This window comes from Scyliorhinus torazame, chromosome 6, assembly GCF_047496885.1.
Source record: "Scyliorhinus torazame isolate Kashiwa2021f chromosome 6, sScyTor2.1, whole genome shotgun sequence".
Taxonomy (NCBI): Eukaryota; Metazoa; Chordata; class Chondrichthyes; order Carcharhiniformes; family Scyliorhinidae; genus Scyliorhinus; species Scyliorhinus torazame.
This window is the reverse complement of record NC_092712.1, coordinates 5,878,525-5,895,955: the sequence shown is the minus strand read 5'-3', so window position 1 is coordinate 5,895,955 and position 17,431 is coordinate 5,878,525. Positions and strand designations below refer to the sequence as shown.

The following is a 17,431-nucleotide window of genomic DNA, read 5'->3' as shown; positions in this document are numbered from 1 at the left end:
TTCATTACCCAAAACCAAATCCAACGTGGCCTCGCCTCTTGTTGGCCTGTCAACATATTGTGTCAGGAAACCCTCCTGCACACACTGTACAACAAACGACCCATCTAATGTACTCGAACTATATCTTTTCCAGTCAATATTTGGAAAGTTAAAGTCTCCCATAATAACTACCCTGTTACTTTCGCTCTTATCCAGGATCATCCTCGCCATCCTTTCCTCTACATCCCTAGAACTATTTGGAGGCCTATAGAAAACTCCCAACAGGGTGACCTCTCCTTTCCTGTTTCTAACCTCAGCCCATACTACCTCGGAAGAAGAGTCCCCATCTAGCATCCTCTCCGCCACCGTAATACTGCTCTTGACTAGCAGCGCCACACCTCCCCCTCTTTTGCCTCCTTCTCTGAGCTTACTAAAACACCTAAACCCCGGAACCTGCAACATCCATTCCTGTCCCTGCTCTATCCATGTCTCCGAAATGGCCACCACATCGAAGTCCCAGGTACCAACCCACGCTGCCAGTTCCCCTACCTTGTTTCGTATACTCCTGGCATTGAAGTAGACACACTTCAAACCACCTACCTGAACACTGGCCCCCTCCTGCGACGTCAAATCTGTGCTCCTGACCTCTATACTCTCATTCTCCCGTACCCTAAAACTACAATCCAGGTTCCCATGCCCCTGCTGCATTAGTTTAAACCCCCCCAAAGAGCACTAACAAATCTCCCCCCCAGGATATTTGTGCCCCTCAGGATCTTACTGATTGGCGGAACAGGCTCAATCGCCTCTTTGGCCCGGTGATCTCAATTACCTCATAGTGAGCAATCAGCTGGCCAATCAGTCGAAGAGACACTTTGCGGTTTCCAGAGACAATGTCGTGTGTTGTGATATTTCTCAGGTTTATCTGCAGAGGAAAAGAGGGATTCATTTCTCATCAACTTATTCTTGCCTCAGTCACCCAACTCCTGCTAAAGTCAAAAAATCACAACCCACTTCAGAGAACCAGTGCCCATCACACTGTACCCCAGAGAGAGCCAGTGCCCATCACACTGTACCCCAGAGAGAGCCAGTGCCCACCACACTGTACCCCAGAGAGAGCCAGTGCCCATCACACTGTACCCCAGAGAGAGCCAGTGCCCATCACACTGTATCCCAGAGAGGGCCAGTGCCCATCACACTGTATCCCAGAGAGAGCCAGTGCCCACCACACTGTACCCAAGAGAGAGCCAGTGCCCATCACACTGTACCCCAGAGAGAGCCAGTGCCCACCACACTGTACCCCAGAGAGAGCCAGTGCCCATCACACTGTACCCCAGAGAGAGCCAGTGCCCATCACAATGTACCCCAGAGAGAGCCAGTGCCCATCACAATGTACACCAGAGAGAGCCAGTGCCCATCATACTGTACCCCAGAGAGAGCCAGTGCCCATCACACTGTACTCAGTGCGAGCCAGTGCCCACCACACTGTACCCAGTGAGAGCCAGTGCACACCACACTGTACCCAGTGAGAGCCAGTGCCCATCACACTGTACCTGAGAGAGAGCCAGTGCCAATCACACTGTACCCCAGAGAGAGCCAGTGCCCATCACACTGTACCCCAGAGAGAGCCAGTGCCAATCATACTGTACCCCAGAGAGAGCCAGTGCCCATAGCACTGTACCCAGAGTGAGCCAGTGCCCAACACACTGTTCCCCAGAGAGAGCCAGTGCCCACCACTGTACCCAGAGCCAGTGCCCACCACACTGTACCCAGAGAGCCAGTTCCCACCACACTGTACCCAGAGTCAGTGCCCACCACACTGTACCCAGAGAGCCAGTGCCCATCACACTGTACCCCAGTGAGAGCCAGTGCCCATCACACTGTACCTAGTGAGAGCCAGTGCCCATCACACTGTACCCCAGAGAGAGCCAGTGCCCATCACACTGTACCCTGTGCGAGCCAGTGCCCACCACACTGTACCCAGTGAGAGCCAGTGCCCACCACACTGTACCCAGTGAGAGCCAGTGCCCATCACACTGTACCCCAGAGAGAGCCAGTGCCCATCACACTGTACCCCAGAGAGAGCCAGTGCCTGTCACACTGTACCCAGTGAGAGCCAGTGCCAATCACACTGTACCCCAGAGAGAGCCAGACCCCATCACACTGTACCCAGAGTGAGCCAGTGCCCATCACACTGTGCCCAGTGAGAGCCAGTGCCAATAACACTGTACCCCTGAGAGAGCCAGTGCCCATCACTTTGTACCTCAGAGAGAGCCAGTGCCCATCACACTGTACCCCAGAGAGAGCCAGTGCCCATCACACTGTACCCCAGAGAGTGCCAGGGCCCATCACACTGTAACCCAGAAAGAGTCAGTGCCCATCACACTGTTCCCCAGAGAGAGCCAGTGCCCACCACTGTACCCAGAGCCAGTGCCCACCACACTGTACCCAGAGAGCCAGTGCCCATCACACTGTACCCCAGTGAGAGCCAGTGCCCATCACACTGTACCTAGTGAGAGCCAGTGCCCATCACACTGTACCCCAGAGAGAGACAGTGCCCATCACACTGTACCCAGTGCGAGCCAGTGCCCACCACACTGTACCCAGTGAGAGCCAGTGCCCACCACACTGTACCCAGTGAGAGCCAGTGCCCATCACACTGTACCCCAGAGAGCCAGTGCCAATCACACTGTACCCCAGAGAGAGCCAGTGCCCATCACACTGTACCCCAGGGAGAGCCAGTGCCCGTCACACTGTACCCAGTGAGAGCCAGTGCCAATCACACTGTACCCCAGAGAGAGCCAGACTCCATCACACTGTACCCAGAGTGAGCCAGTGCCCATCACACTGTGCCCAGTGAGAGCCAGTGCCAATAACACTGTACTCCAGAGAGAGCCAGTGCCCATCACATTGTACCTCAGAGAGAGCCAGTGTCCATCACACTGTACCCCAGAGATAGCCAGTGCCCATCACACTGTACCTCAGAGAGAGCCTGTGTCCATCACACTGTACCCCAGAGAGAGCCAGTGCCCATCACACTGTACCCCAGAGAGTGCCAGTGCCCATCACACTGTAACCCAGAGAGAGCCAGTGCCCATCACACTGTTCCCCAGAGAGAGCCAGTGTCCATCACACTGTACCCCAGAGAGAGCCAGTCCCCATCACACTGTACCCAGAGAGAGCCAGTGTCCATCACACTGTACCCCAGAGAGAGCCAGTGCCAATCATACTGTACCCCAGAGAGAGCCAGTGCCCATAGCACTGTACCCAGAGTGAGCTAATGCCCAACACACTGTTCCCCAGAGAGAGCCAGTGCCCACCACACTGTACCCAGAGAGCCAGTTCCCACCACACTGTACCCAGAGTCAGTGCCCACCACACTGTACCCAGAGAGCCAGTGCCCATCACACTGTACCCCAGTGAGAGCCAGTGCCCATCACACTGTACCTCGTGAGAGCCAGTGCCCATCACACTGTACCCCAGAGAGAGCCAGTGCCCATCACACTGTACCCAGTGCGAGCCCGTGCCCACCACACTGTACCCAGTGAGAGCCAGTGCCCACCACACTGTACCCAGTGAGAGCCAGTGCCCATCACACTGTACCCCAGAGAGCCAGTGCCAATCACACTGTACCCCAGAGAGAGCCAGCGCCCATCACACTGTACCCCAGAGAGCCAGTGCCCGTCACACTGTACCCAGTGAGAGCCAGTGCCAATCACACTGTACCCCAGAGAGAGCCAGACCCCATCACACTGTACCCAGAGTGAGCCAGTGCCCATCACACCGTGCCCAGTGAGAGCCAGTGCCAATAATACTGTACCCCAGAGAGAGCCAGTGCCCATCACTTTGTACCTCAGAGAGAGCCAGTGTCCATCACACTGTACCCCAGAGAGAGCCAGTGCCCATCACACTGTACCTGAGAGAGAGCCAGTGTCCATCACACTGTACCCCAGAGAGAGCCAGTGCCCATCACACAGTACCTCAGAGAGAGCCAGTGCCCATCACACTGTACCCCAGAGAGAGCCAGTGCCCATCACACTGTACCCCAGAGAGTGCCAGGGCCCATCACACTGTAACCCAGAGAGAGTCAGTGCCCATCACACTGTTCCCCAGAGAGAGCCAGTGCCCACCACTGTACCCAGAGCCAGTGCCCACCACACTGTACCCAAAGAGCCAGTTCCCACCACACTGTACCCAGAGTCAGTGCCCACCACACTGTACCCAGAGAGCCAGTGCCCATCACACTGTACCCCAGTGAGAGCCAGTGCCCATCACACTGTACCTAGTGAGAGCTAGTGCCCATCACACTGTACCCCAGAGAGAGCCAGTGCCCATCACACTGTACCCAGTGCGAGCCAGTGCCCACCACTGTACCCAGAGCCAGTGCCCACCACACTGTACCCAGAGAGCCAGTTCCCACCACACTGTACCCAGAGTCAGTGCCCACCACACTGTACCCAGAGAGCCAGTGCCCATCACACTGTACCCCAGTGAGAGCCAGTGCCCATCACACTGTACCTAGTGAGAGCTAGTGCCCATCACACTGTACCCCAGAGAGAGCCAGTGCCCATCACACTGTACCCAGTGCGAGCCAGTGCCCACCACACTGTACCCAGTGAGAGCCAGTGCCCACCACACTGTACCCAGTGAGAGCCAGTGCCCATCAGACTGTACCCCAGAGAGCCAGTGCCAATCACACTGTACCCCAGAGAGAGCCAGTGCCCATCACACTGTACCCCAGAGAGAGCCAGTGCCCGTCACACTGTACCCAGTGAGAGGCAGTGCCAATCACACTGTACCCCAGAGAGAGCCAGACTCCACCACACTGTACCCAGAGTGAGCCAGTGCCCATCACACTGTGCCCAGTGAGAGCCAGTGCCAATAACACTGTACCCCAGAGAGAGCCAGTGCCCATCACATTGTACCTCAGAGAGAGCCAGTGTCCATCACACTGTACCCCAGAGAGAGCCAGTGCCCATCACACTGTACCTCAGAGAGAGCCAGTGTCCATCACACTGTACCCCAGAGAGAGCCAGTGCCTGTTACACTGTACCCAGTGAGAGCCAGTGCCAATCACACTGTACCCCAGAGAGAGCCAGTGCCCATTAACACTGTGCCCAGTGAGAGCCAGTGTCCATCACACTGTCCCCCAGAGAGAGCCAGTGCCCACCACACTGTGGATAGTCAGAGGCTTTTCCCCAGGGTAGAGGGGTCAATTACTAGGGGGCATAGGTTTAAGGTGAGAGGGGCAAAGTTTAGAGTAGATGTACGAGGCAAGTTTTTTACGCAGAGGGTAGTGGGTGCCTGGAACTCACTACCGGAGGAGGTAGTGGAGGCAGGGACGATAGGGACATTTAAGGGGCATCTTGACAAATATATGAATAGGATGGGAATAGAAGGATACGGACCCAGGAAGTGTAGAAGATTGTAGTTTAGTCGGGCAGTATGGTCGGCACGGGCTTGGAGGGCCGAAGGGCCTGTTCCTGTGCTGTACATTTCTTTGTTCTTTGTTCTTTGTTCTTTGTACCCGAGAGCCAGTCCCCGTCACACTGTACCCAGTGAGAGCCAGTGTCAATCACACTGTGCCCCAGAGACAGCCAGAGCCCATAGCACTATACCCAGAGTGAGCCAGTGCTAATCACACTGTACCGCAGAGAGAGCCAGTGCCCATCACACTGTACCCAGAGAGAGCCAGTGCCCATCACACTGTACCCAGTGAGAGCCAGTGCCAATCACACTGTACCCCAGAGAGAGCCAGTGCCCATCACACTGTACCCCAGTGAGAGTCAGTACCCATCACACTGTACCCCAGTGAGAGCCAGTGCCCGTCACACTGTACCCCAGTGAGAGCTAGTGCCCATCACACTGTACCCCAGTGAGAGCCAGTGTCCATCACACTGTACCCAGAGTGAGCCAGTGCCCGTCACATTGTACCTCAGAGAGAGCCAGTGCCCATCACACTGTACCCCAGTGAGAGCCAGTGCCCATCACACTGTACCTCAGAGAGAGCCAGTGCCCATCACACTGTACCCAGAGTGAGCCAGTGCCCATCAAACTGTACCCAGAGTGAGCCAGTATCTGCTGAAATGTAATAAAAGCAAAATACTGGAAATTTGAACTAAAAACAGAAAATTGTGGTGAAACACAGTGACTTTGGCATCACCTGTGGAGCCAATAGGAAATGGACATTGCAGTCTGGGCCTATAGGAAATGGACATTGCAGTCTGGGCCTATAGGAAATGGACATTGCAGTCTGGGCCTATAGGAAATGGACATTGCAGTCTGGGCCTATAGGAAATGGACATTGCAGTCTGGGCCTATAGGAAATGGACATTGCAGTCTGAGCCTATAGGAAATGGACATTGCAGTCTGAGCCTATAGGAAATGGATATTGCGGTCTGAGCCTATAGGAAATGGACGTTGTGGAGAGAGCCTATAGGAAATGGACATTGCAGTCTGAGCCTATAGGAAATGGACATTGCAGTCTGAGCCTATAGGAAATGGACATTGCGGAGAGAGCCTATAGGAAATGGACATTGTCGACCGAGGCTATAGGAAATGGACATTGCGGAGAGAGCTTATAGGAAATGTACATTGCAGTCTGAGCCTATAGGAAATGGACATTGCAGTCTGAGCCTATAAGAAATGGACATTGCAGTCTGAGCCTATAGGAAATGGACATTGCGGAGAGAGCCTATAGGAAATGGACATTGTCGACCGAGGCTATAGGAAATGGACATTGCGGAGAGAGCTTATAGGAAATGTACATTGCATTCTGAGCTTATAGGAAATGGACATTGCAGTCTGAGCCTATAGGAAATGGACATTGCAGTCTGAGCCTATAGGAAATGGACATTGCAGTCTGAGCCTATAGGAAATGGACATTGCGGAGAGAGCCTATAGGAAATGGAAATTGTGGACAGAGCCTATAGGAAATGGACATTGTGGACAGAGCCTATAGGAAATGGACATTGTGGACTGAGCCTATAGGAAATGGACATTGTGGACTGAGCCTATAGGAAATGGACATTGTGGACAGAGCCTATAGGAAATGGACATTGTGGACTGAGCCTATAGGAAATGGACGATGAAGATGTTCCGGATCCCAGTTTACACGGGACCAGCCCCACCCCGATGACGAAGCGATAATAACCTCCTCACACCCGGCATCTCCGTCATTCCCCAACCCCTCTGTCGCTCCATTCCCCGCTTCCCATTCCCAGATCCTTCCCACTCTCCCTTCCTGCCTTCCCATACCCAATTCTCCCAACCCTTCGCCCCTCCCTCATCCCCTCTCCTGGTCCTAGTTACCTGCTGCTGTGCCAAGTAATCCAGCGAAATCGCCACGTTCCACCTCTGCCTCCAATAGGGGAAGAAAGCGAGAAGCCACCACAGGCCAGACAGTCGAGGCTGCAATAAACAGAGCGAAACATCAACGGAGAGAGAGAGAGAGAGAGAGGGAGAGGGGGAGGGAGAGGGAGGGAGGGAGAGAGAGCGAGAGGGAGAGGGAGAGAGAGAGGGAGAGAGGGAGAGAGAGCGAGAGGGAGAGGGAGAGAGAGAGGGAGAGAGAGAGGGAGGGAGAGATAGGGTTGGAGAGAGGGAGGGAGAGGGAGTGAGGGAGAAAGGGAGAGGGAGTGAGGGAGAAAGGGAGAGAGAGAGGGAGAGAGGGAGAAAGGGAGGGAGAGAGGGAGAGAGAGGGGGTGGGAGAGAGGGAGGGAGAGCGAGAGGGAGAGGGAGGGAGGGAGGGAGAGGGAGGGTTGGAGAGAGGGAGGGAGAGGGAGAGAGGGAGGGAGAGGGAGGGAGGGAGAGAGGGCGAGAGGGAGAGTGGGAGGGAGAAAGGGAGAGAGAGAGGGAGGGAGAGAGAGGGGGTGGGAGAGAGGGAGAGAGAGAGAGGGAGAGAGGGAGGGAGAGGGAGAGAGAGGGTTGGAGAGAGGGAGAGAGAGCGAGAGGGAGGGAGAGGGAGGGAGAGAGAGGGTTGGAGAGAGGGAGGGAGAGGGAGAGAGTGAGGGAGAGGGAGGGAGGGAGAGAGGAAGAGAGAGCGAGAGGGAGAGTGGGAGGGAGAAAGGGAGAGAGAGAGGGAGAGAGAGGGGGTGGGAGAGAGGGAGAGAGAGAGAGGGAGAGAGGGAGGGAGAGAGAGGGTTGGAGAGAGAGAGGGAGAGGGAGGGAGAGAGAGGGAGGGAGAGGGAGAGAGAGGGGGTGGGAGAGAGAGAGGGAGGGATTGAGAGAGAGAGAGAGGGAGTGGAAGAGAGAGGGGGAGAGTGACGGAGAGAGTTGGAGAGAGGGAGGGTCTGGTAAACACCACTAGTGATATATTGTATGTATTACGGCGCTGCCCGTGTATTACAGGTACCACAGTAATCCCAGCCTGCTGGCTCCTCCCAGCAGGCGGAGTATAAAAGTGTGGGCTCTCCGGGGCTGCTCCCATTCTGGATCCAGCTGCAGGAGGCACAACACCTTGTGCGGTAAAGCCTCGATTGTTTCACCTTTCTCGTCTCGTGGTCATTGACGGGACATCTTCGCCGCCATTTTGGACCGCGCCTTAGGACCCCGGCTCGCCTGGCCGTTCGCTGCCCGCTGATACCTCCGCCACCGCTGACCAGCACGGGACCTCCCAGCATCTTCCGCAGCTCGCCTCCACCCCCCTGGATCAGTCTCGGCCCCACAACCTCGCGACCGCTACAACGACGGTGAAGATCAACGGGCACGAGACGACCTGCCTCCTTGACTCCGGGAGCACAGAGAGTTTCATCCACCCCACTACGGTAAGGCGCTGCTCCCTCCCAGTACTCCCCGTCACCCAGAAAACCTCCCTGGTCTCCGGATCCCATTCCATTGAAATCCAGGGGTACTGTGTCGCGACCCTCGCCGCCCAGGGCGTAGAGTTCAGCAACTTCAGGCTCTACGTCCTCCCCCATCTCTGCGCGGCCCTGTTACTAGGTCTCGATGTCCAATGCCACCTCCAAAGCCTTACGCTGAAACTCGGCAGACCCTTGCCCCCCCTCACCATCTGCGGCCTCACCACCCTTAAGGTCGATCCGCCTTCATTGTTTGCAAACCTCACCCCGGACTGCAAACCCGTCGCCACCAGGAGCAGACGGTACAGCGCCCAGGACAGGACCTTCATCAGGTCCGAGGTCCAACGGCTTCTGCAGGAGGGGATCATTGAGGCCAGCAACAGCCCCTGGAGAGCCCAAGTGGTGGTAGTAAAGACTGGGGAGAAGCACAAGATGGTCATGGACTACAGCCAGACCATCAATAGGTACACGCAGCTCGATGCGTACCCCCTCCCACGCATATCTGACAGGGTCAATCAGATTGCGCAGTATCGAGTCTTGTCCACAGTTGACTTGAACTCTGCCTACCACCAGCTCCCCATCCGCCCGGAGGACCGCCAATACACTGCGTTCGAAGCAGACGGCCGCCTCTATCACTTCCTCAGAGTTCCCTTCAGCGTCACTAACGGGGTCTCGGTCTTCCAGCGAGAGATGGACCGAATGGTTGACCGGTACGGACTGCGGGCACCTTCCCGTACCTAGATAACGTCACCTTCTGCGGCCACGATCAGCAGGACCACGATGCAAACCTCCAAAAATTCCTCCATACCGCCAAACTCCTCAATCTCACCTACAATAAGGAGAAATGCGTGTTCTGCACCAACCGCTTAGCCATCCTTGGCTACGTGGTGGAAAATGGAGTCCGAGGGCCCGACCCTGCCCGCATGCGCCCCCTCATGGAACTCCCACACCCCCACTGCCCCTAGGCCCTGAAACGATGCCTGGGTTTTTTCTCGTACTATGCCCAGTGGGTCCCTAATTATGCGGACAAGGCCCGCCCACTCATCAAGTCCACAGTTTTTCCCCTGACGGCTGAGGCCCGCCGGGCCTTCAACCACATCAAGGCGGACATCGCCAAGGCCAAGACGCACGCGGTTGCGAGTCCCTCCCCTTTCAGGTGGAGTGCGACGCATCGGATGTGGCTCTGGCCGCCACCCTCAACCAGGCGGGCAGGCCCATGGCCTTCTTTTCCCGCACCCTCCATGCCTCCGAAATTCGCCATTCCTCCGTCGAAAAGGAGGCCCGAGCCACAGTGGAAGCTGTGCAGCATTGGAGGCATTACCTGGCCGGCAGGAGATTTTCTCTCCTCACTGACCAACGGTCGGTTGCCTTCATGTTCGATAATGCACAGCGGGGCAAGATCAAGAACGACAAGATCTTGAGGTGGAGGATCGAGCTCTCCACCTACAATTATGAGATCTTGTATCGCCCGGGGAAGCTCAACGGGCCCCCTGATGCCGTATCCCACGGTACATGTGCCAGCGCATAAGTGGACCGACTCCGGGCTCTCCACTATGACCTCTGCCACCCGGGGGTCAACCGGTTCTTCCATTTTGTCAAGGCCCGCAACCTGCCTTTCTCCATCGAGGAGGTCAGGACCGTAACCAGAGACTGCCAAATCTGCGCGGAATGCAAACCGCACTTCTACCGACCAGATAGAGCGCACCTGGTGAAGGCCTCCCGCCCCTTTGAGCGTCTCAGCATGGATTTCAAAGGCCCCTCCCCTCCACCGACCGCAACACGTATTTCCTCAACGTAATTGATGAGTACTCCCAGTTCCCTTTCGCCATCCCATGCACCGATATGACTCCTGCCACGTTCATCAGGGCCCTGCGCAGCATCTTTACCCTGTTCGGTTTCCCCACCTACATACATAGCGACAGGGGGTCCTCCTTCATGAGTGACGAGCTGCGTCAATTCCTGCTCAGCAAGGGCATAGCCTCAAGCAGGACGACCAGCTACAACCCCCGGGGGAACGGGCAGGTGGAGAGGGAGAACGGGACGGTCTGGAAAGCCGTCCTGCTGGCCCTTCGGTCTAAACATCTCCCGGTCTCCCGCTGGCAGGAGGTCCTCCCCGACGCGCTCCACTCCATCCGGTCGCTCCTGTGCACTGCCACTAATGAGACCCCCCACGAACGTGTGTTTGCCTTCCCCAGGAAGTCCACCTCCGGGGTCTCGCTCCCAACATGGCTGACAGTTCCTGGGCCCGTCCTCCTCCGGAAGCATGTGCGGACCCATAAGTCGGACCCCTTGGTCGAAAGGGTCCACCTCCTCCACGCAAACCCGCAGTACGCCTACGTAGCGCACCCCGACGGGCGCCAGGACACAGTCTCCCTCCGGGACCTGGCACCCGCTGGGTCCCCACCCACAACCCCCAACCTGACACTGCCCCCTCCCTCCCCCCCAGTTGCCTCATTCACCCCTGCGCCACTCACCCTCATTCCAGCGAACCTCACCGCAGCCCCCACCCCAGGGAGGATCCGGCCTCCCATTGGTTCCACTCAGGGGCAATGAAGACGAGGACAACACGCTCCCAGAGTCGCAGGTGACCAAGTCGGCGCCCACATCACCACCCGGACTGAGGCGATCGCAGCGGAGGGTCAAGGCCCCCGACAGACGGAACTTGTAATGTTCTCCACCACCCCCGCCGGATTCTTTTTTTTAAACAGGGGGTGAATGTGGTAGTCACCACTAAGTAGTATTACATGTATTACGGTAAGGCCCGTATAGTAGAGGTACATGGGTAAATCCCTGTCTGCTGGCTCCACCCACTAGGCGGAGTATAAATGTGTGTGCTCACCGTGCTGCAGCCATTCTGGTTCCAGCTACAGGAGGCACAACATCTTTGCTCAATAAAGCCTCGATTGTTCCACTACTCCCGTCTTTGTGGTAATTGATAGTGCATCAGAGGGAGAGAGTTGGAGAGAGGGAGGGAGAGGGAGCGAGAGAGGGAGGGAGAGAGAGAGAGAGAAGGAGAGAGAAACATAGGGAGAGAGAGAGAGACAGAGAGAGGAAGACAGGGAGCGAGACAGAGAGAGAGAGGGAGACAGGGAGAGGGAAGGAGAGGGGGTGGAAGAGAGAGAGAGAGGGGGAGAGAGGGAGGGGGCGAGAGAGAGAGGGAGGGAGAGAGAGGGGGGAAGAGAGAGGGTGGGAGAGTGGGGGAGAGATGGAGAGGGGGAGGGAGAGAGGTGGAGGGAGAGAGTTGAAGATAGGGAGAAAGAGAGGGAGGGAGTGAGAGAGAGAGAGGAAGGGAGGGAGTGAGAGACGGAGGGAGGGAGAGAGGGGGAGTGAGAGAGGGAAGGAGAGAGAGAAGGAGGGAGAGAGAGGGAGTGAGGGAGGGAGGGAGAGCGAGAGAGAGGGAGGGAGAGAGAGGGACAGAGAGAGACAGGGAGAGAGAGACAGGAAGAGAGGTAGTCAGGGAGGGGGGGGAGAGAGAGAGAGATGTGTCATAATATACACACAGATATATGATGGTGCACAGACAGGCAGTGATTGACACACAGGATGAACAGTGAACACAGCAGCCAATCACCAGACAGGACACGACCACTATAAAGCCAGAGGGCACTAGTTTTCCCGCTCTCTCGGGACCCAGCCTCTGAGACAGTCAGAGCCCATGAACAGCAACTAGAACATACACCATGTGCTAGTGAGATAGTCTGGTCAGGTTAGCCTCAGGTCGCCAGTCAAGTCAGCATAGTGTCAACCCACAGTTAAAGTATGTGTGATAGTTAAGAGTTCAATAAAATCGAGTTGCATTTCTCCAAGTGTTGGAAGCCTGTCTCTCTCTCACTGCTGCAGTAACCGCAGTCCTCGCAGACCCGGCTTACCCAACAAATCCTGGTACCAGTGAGTAATGCTCGAGTGTGACGGATCCACCTTGAGATAGTCGGCCTTTGACCAGCGATCAGCCATCCGGTAACATGGACAGCGTCCGCCCTCCCCTGCAGCTCCGCATCGCCGCAAACCTCGGCCCGCAGCTCCGCATCGCCGGCAACCTCGGCCCGCAGCTCCGCATCGCCGCAAACCTCGGCCCGCAGCTCCGCATCGCCGCAAACCTCGGCCCGCAGCTCCGCATCGCCGCAAACCTCGGCCCGCAGCTCCGCATCGCCACAACCTCGGCACGCAGCTCCGCATCGCCACAAACATCGGCCCGCAGCTCCGCATCGCCGCAACCTCGGCCCGCAGCTCCGCATCGCCGGCAACCTCGGCCCGCAGCTCCGCATCCCCGTCAACCTCGGCCCGCAGCTCCGCATCCCCGTCAACCTCGGCCCGCAGCTCCGCATCGCCGGCAACCTCGGCCCGCAGCTCCGCATCCCCGTCAACCTCGGCCCGCAGCTCCGCATCGCCGGCAACCTCGGCCCGCAGCTCCGCATCGCCGGCAACCTCGGCCCGCAGCTCCGCATCGCCGGCAACCTCGGCCCGCAGCTCCGCATCGCCGGCAACCTCGGCCCGCAGCTCCGCATCGCCGGCAACCTCGGCCCGCAGCTCCGCATCGCCGCAAACCTCGGCCCGCAGCTCCGCATCGCCGGCAACCTCGGCCCGCAGCTCCGCATCGCCGGCAACCTCGGCCCGCAGCTCCGCATCGCCGGCAACCTCGGCCCGCAGCTCCGCATCGCCGGCAACCTCGGCCCGCAGCTCCGCATCCCCGTCAACCTCGGCCCGCAGCTCCGCATCGCCGCAAACCTCGGCCCGCAGCTCCGCATCGCCGCAAACCTCGGCCCGCAGCTCCGCATCGCCGCAAACCTCGGCCCGCAGCTCCGCATCGCCGGCAACCTCGGCCCGCAGCTCCGCATCGCCGCAAACCTCGGCCCGCAGCTCCGCATCGCCGGCAACCTCGGCCCGCAGCTCCGCATCGCCGCAAACCTCGGCCCGCAGCTCCGCATCGCCGCAAACCTCGGCCCGCAGCTCCGCATCGCCGCAAACATCGGCACGCAGCTCCGCATCGCCGGCAACCTCGGCCCGCAGCTCCGCATCGCCGCAAACCTCGGCCCGCAGCTCCGCATCGCCGGCAACCTCGGCCCGCAGCTCCGCATCGCCTCAAACCTCGGCCCGCAGCTCCGCATCGCCGGCAACCTCGGCCCGCAGCTCCGCATCGCCGCAAACCTCGGCCCGCAGCTCCGCATCGGCGGCAACCTCGGCCCGCAGCTCCGCATCGCTGCAAACCTCGGCCCGCAGCTCCGCATCGCCGCAAACCTCGGCACGCAGCTCCGCATCGCCGGCAACCTCGGCCCGCAGCTCCGCATCGGCGCAAACCTCGGCCCGCAGCTCCGCATCGGCGGCAACCTCGGCCCACAGCTCCGCATCGCCGCAACCTCGGCCCGCAGCTCCGCATCGCCGGCAACCTCGGCCCGCAGCTCCGCATCGCCGCAACCTCGGCCCGCAGCTCCGCATCGCCGGCAACCTCGGCCCGCAGCTCCGCATCGGCGCAAACCTCGGCCCGCAGCTCCGCATCCCCGTCAACCTCGGCCCGCAGCTCCGCATCGCCGGCAACCTCGGCCCGCAGCTCCGCATCGCCGGCAACCTCGGCCCGCAGCTCCGCATCCCCGTCAACCTCGGCCCGCAGCTCCGCATCCCCGTCAACCTCGGCCCGCAGCTCCGCATCGCCGGCAACCTCGGCCCGCAGCTCCGCATCCCCGTCAACCTCGGCCCGCAGCTCCGCATCCCCGTCAACCTCGGCCCACAGCTCCGCATCGCCGGCAACCTCGGCCCGCAGCTCCGCATCCCCGTCAACCTCGGCCCGCAGCTCCGCATCGCCGCAAACCTCGGCCCGCAGCTCCGCATCGCCGGCAACCTCGGCCCGCAGCTCCGCATCGCCGCAAACCTCGGCCCGCAGCTCCGCATCGCCGCAAACCTCGGCCCGCAGCTCCGCATCGCCGGCAACCTCGGCCCGCAGCTCCGCATCGCCGGCAACCTCGGCCCGCAGCTCCGCATCGCCGGCAACCTCGGCCCGCAGCTCCGCATCCCCGTCAACCTCGGCCCGCAGCTCCGTATCCCCGTCAACCTCGGCCCGCAGCTCCGCATCGCCGCAAACCTCGGCCCGCAGCTCCGCATCGCCGGCAACCTCGGCCCGCAGCTCCGCATCGCCGCAAACCTCGGCCCGCAGCTCCGCATCGCCGCAAACCTCGGCCCGCAGCTCCGCATCGCCGCAAACCTCGGCCCGCAGCTCCGCATCGCCGGCAACCTCGGCCCGCAGCTCCGCATCGCCGCAAACCTCGGCCCGCAGCTCCGCATCGCCGGCAACCTCGGCCCGCAGCTCCGCATCGCCGCAAACCTCGGCCCGCAGCTCCGCATCGCCGGCAACCTCGGCCCGCAGCTCCGCATCGCCGCAAACCTCGGCCCGCAGCTCCGCATCGCCGCAAACCTCGGCCCGCAGCTCCGCATCGCCGCAACCTCGGCCCGCAGCTCCGCATCGGCGGCAACCTTGGCCCGCAGCTCCGCATCGCCGCAAACCTCGGCCCGCAGATCCGCATCGCCGCAAACCTCGGCACGCAGCTCCGCATCGCCGGCAACCTCGGCCCGCAGCTCCGCATCGGCGCAAACCTCGGCCCGCAGCTCCGCATCGGCGGCAACCTCGGCCCGCAGCTCCGCATCGCCGCAACCTCGGCCCGCAGCTCCGCATCGCCGGCAACCTCGGCCCGCAGCTCCGCATCGCCGCAACCTCGGCCCGCAGCTCCGCATCGCCGGCAACCTCGGCCCGCAGCTCCGCATCGGCGCAAACCTCGGCCCGCAGCTCCGCATCCCCGTCAACCTCGGCCCGCAGCTCCGCATCGCCGGCAACCTCGGCCCGCAGCTCCGCATCGCCGGCAACCTCGGCCCGCAGCTCCGCATCGCCGGCAACCTCGGCCCGCAGCTCCGCATCGCCGGCAACCTCGGCCCGAAGCTCCGCATCGCCGCAAACCTCGGCCCGCAGCTCCGCATCGCCGGCAACCTCGGCCCGCAGCTCCGCATCGCCGCAAACCTCGGCCCGCAGCTCCGCATCGCCGGCAACCTCGGCCCGCAGCTCCGCATCGCCGGCAACCTCGGCCCGCAGCTCCGCATCCCCGTCAACCTCGGCCCGCAGCTCCGCATCGCCGGCAACCTCGGCCCGCAGCTCCGCATCGCCGGCAACCTCGGCCCGCAGCTCCGCATCGCCGCAACCTCGGCCCGCAGCTCCGCATCGCCGCAAACCTCGGCCCGCAGCTCCGCATCGCCGCAACCTCGGCCCGCAGCTCCGCATCGCCGCAAACCTCGGCCCGCAGCTCCGCATCGCCGCAAACCTCGGCCCGCAGCTCCGCATCGCCGCAAACCTCGGCCCGCAGCTCCGCATCGCCGCAAACCTCGGCCCGCAGCTCCGCATCCCGGCAACCTCGGCCCGCAGCTCCGCATCGCCGGCAACCTCGGCCCGCAGCTCCGCATCGCCGCAACCTCGGCCCGCAGCTCCGCATCGCCGGCAACCTCGGCCCGCAGCTCCGCATCTCCGGCAACCTCGGCCCGCAGCTCCGCATCGCCGCAACCTCGGCCCGCAGCTCCGCATCCCCGTCAACCTCGGCCCGCAGCTCCGCATCGCCGGCAACCTCGGCCCGCAGCTCCGCATCGGCGCAAACCTCGGCCCGCAGCTCCGCATCGCCGGCAACCTCGGCCCGCAGCTCCGCATCGCCGCAAACCTCGGCCCGCAGCTCCGCATCGCCGCAAACCTCGGCCCGCAGCTCCGCATCCCGGCAACCTCGGCCCGCAGCTCCGCATCGCCGCAAACCTCGGCCCGCAGCTCCGCATCGCCGCAAACCTCGGCCCGCAGCTCCGCATCGCCGGCAACCTCGGCCCGCAGCTCCGCATCGCCGGCAACCTCGGCTCGCAGCTCCGCATCGCCGCAATCCTCGGCCCGCAGCTCCGCATCGCCGGCAACCTCGGTGCCAACTGGAAGATTTTCAAGCAGAAGTTCCAGCTGTATCTTGACGCCACCGACCTGGAAACCGCATCGGATGCCAGGAAGATCGCTCTCTTCCTCTCTACAGCCGGGGACCAGGCTCTCCACGTCTCCAACTCCCTCACCTTCGCTGAAGGCGAGGACAAGACAAAGTTTAAAACAGTCCTGCTGAAGTTCAACAGCCACTGTGACATCGAAGTCAACGAGAGCTTTGAACGCTGTGTGTCCCAGCAGAGGCTGCAGGGTGAGGATGAACCTTTCCAGTCCTTCTTCACCCATCTCCGTATCCTCGCGCAGTCCTGCAACTACGCCTCCACTTCCAACTCCATGATCCGCGACCAGATCGTTTTCGGGGTCCATTCCGATCCCCTTCACCAGCAGCTCCTTAAAGTTAAGCAGCTCACCCTCACCATCGCCATCGAAACCTGCGTCCTCCACGAGCACGCTAACAACCGGTACTCCCATATCAAGGCGGCAGAGATGGCGCGGCAAGGCCCCCACGATGCGGAGCGGGTGCAGGCGGTATAACAGCTCCAGGGCCGGAGTCTGGATGAGGGCGGCCATTTCGCACGCTTTTCCTGGGCTCCTGCGCATGCACGGTGGCGCACGGAGCGTCCTGACATCGGCGCCATGACGTGCAACAACTGTGGCTCCGCCCATTTAAAGCGGCAATGTCCCGCGAAATCTCGACGCTGTCTCCAGTGTGGCAAGCTTG

At 60.5% G+C, this 17,431-nt stretch overlaps 1 protein-coding gene across 1 annotated transcript in view; it reads right to left on the bottom strand.

Moving 5' to 3' along the window:
- The window catches only part of LOC140425682 (uncharacterized), a 171,571-nt gene extending 164,198 nt beyond the window's left edge, over nucleotides 1-7,373 (bottom strand). The window contains exons 1-2 of the mRNA XM_072510177.1: nucleotides 7,288-7,373; nucleotides 809-901 (exon numbers count right to left, since the gene is read on the bottom strand). The gene's annotated coding sequence lies outside the window, so the exon portion shown is untranslated. The remainder of the gene's footprint in view (nucleotides 1-808; nucleotides 902-7,287) is intronic.
- Between the last annotated feature and the right edge of the window lie 10,058 nt (nucleotides 7,374-17,431).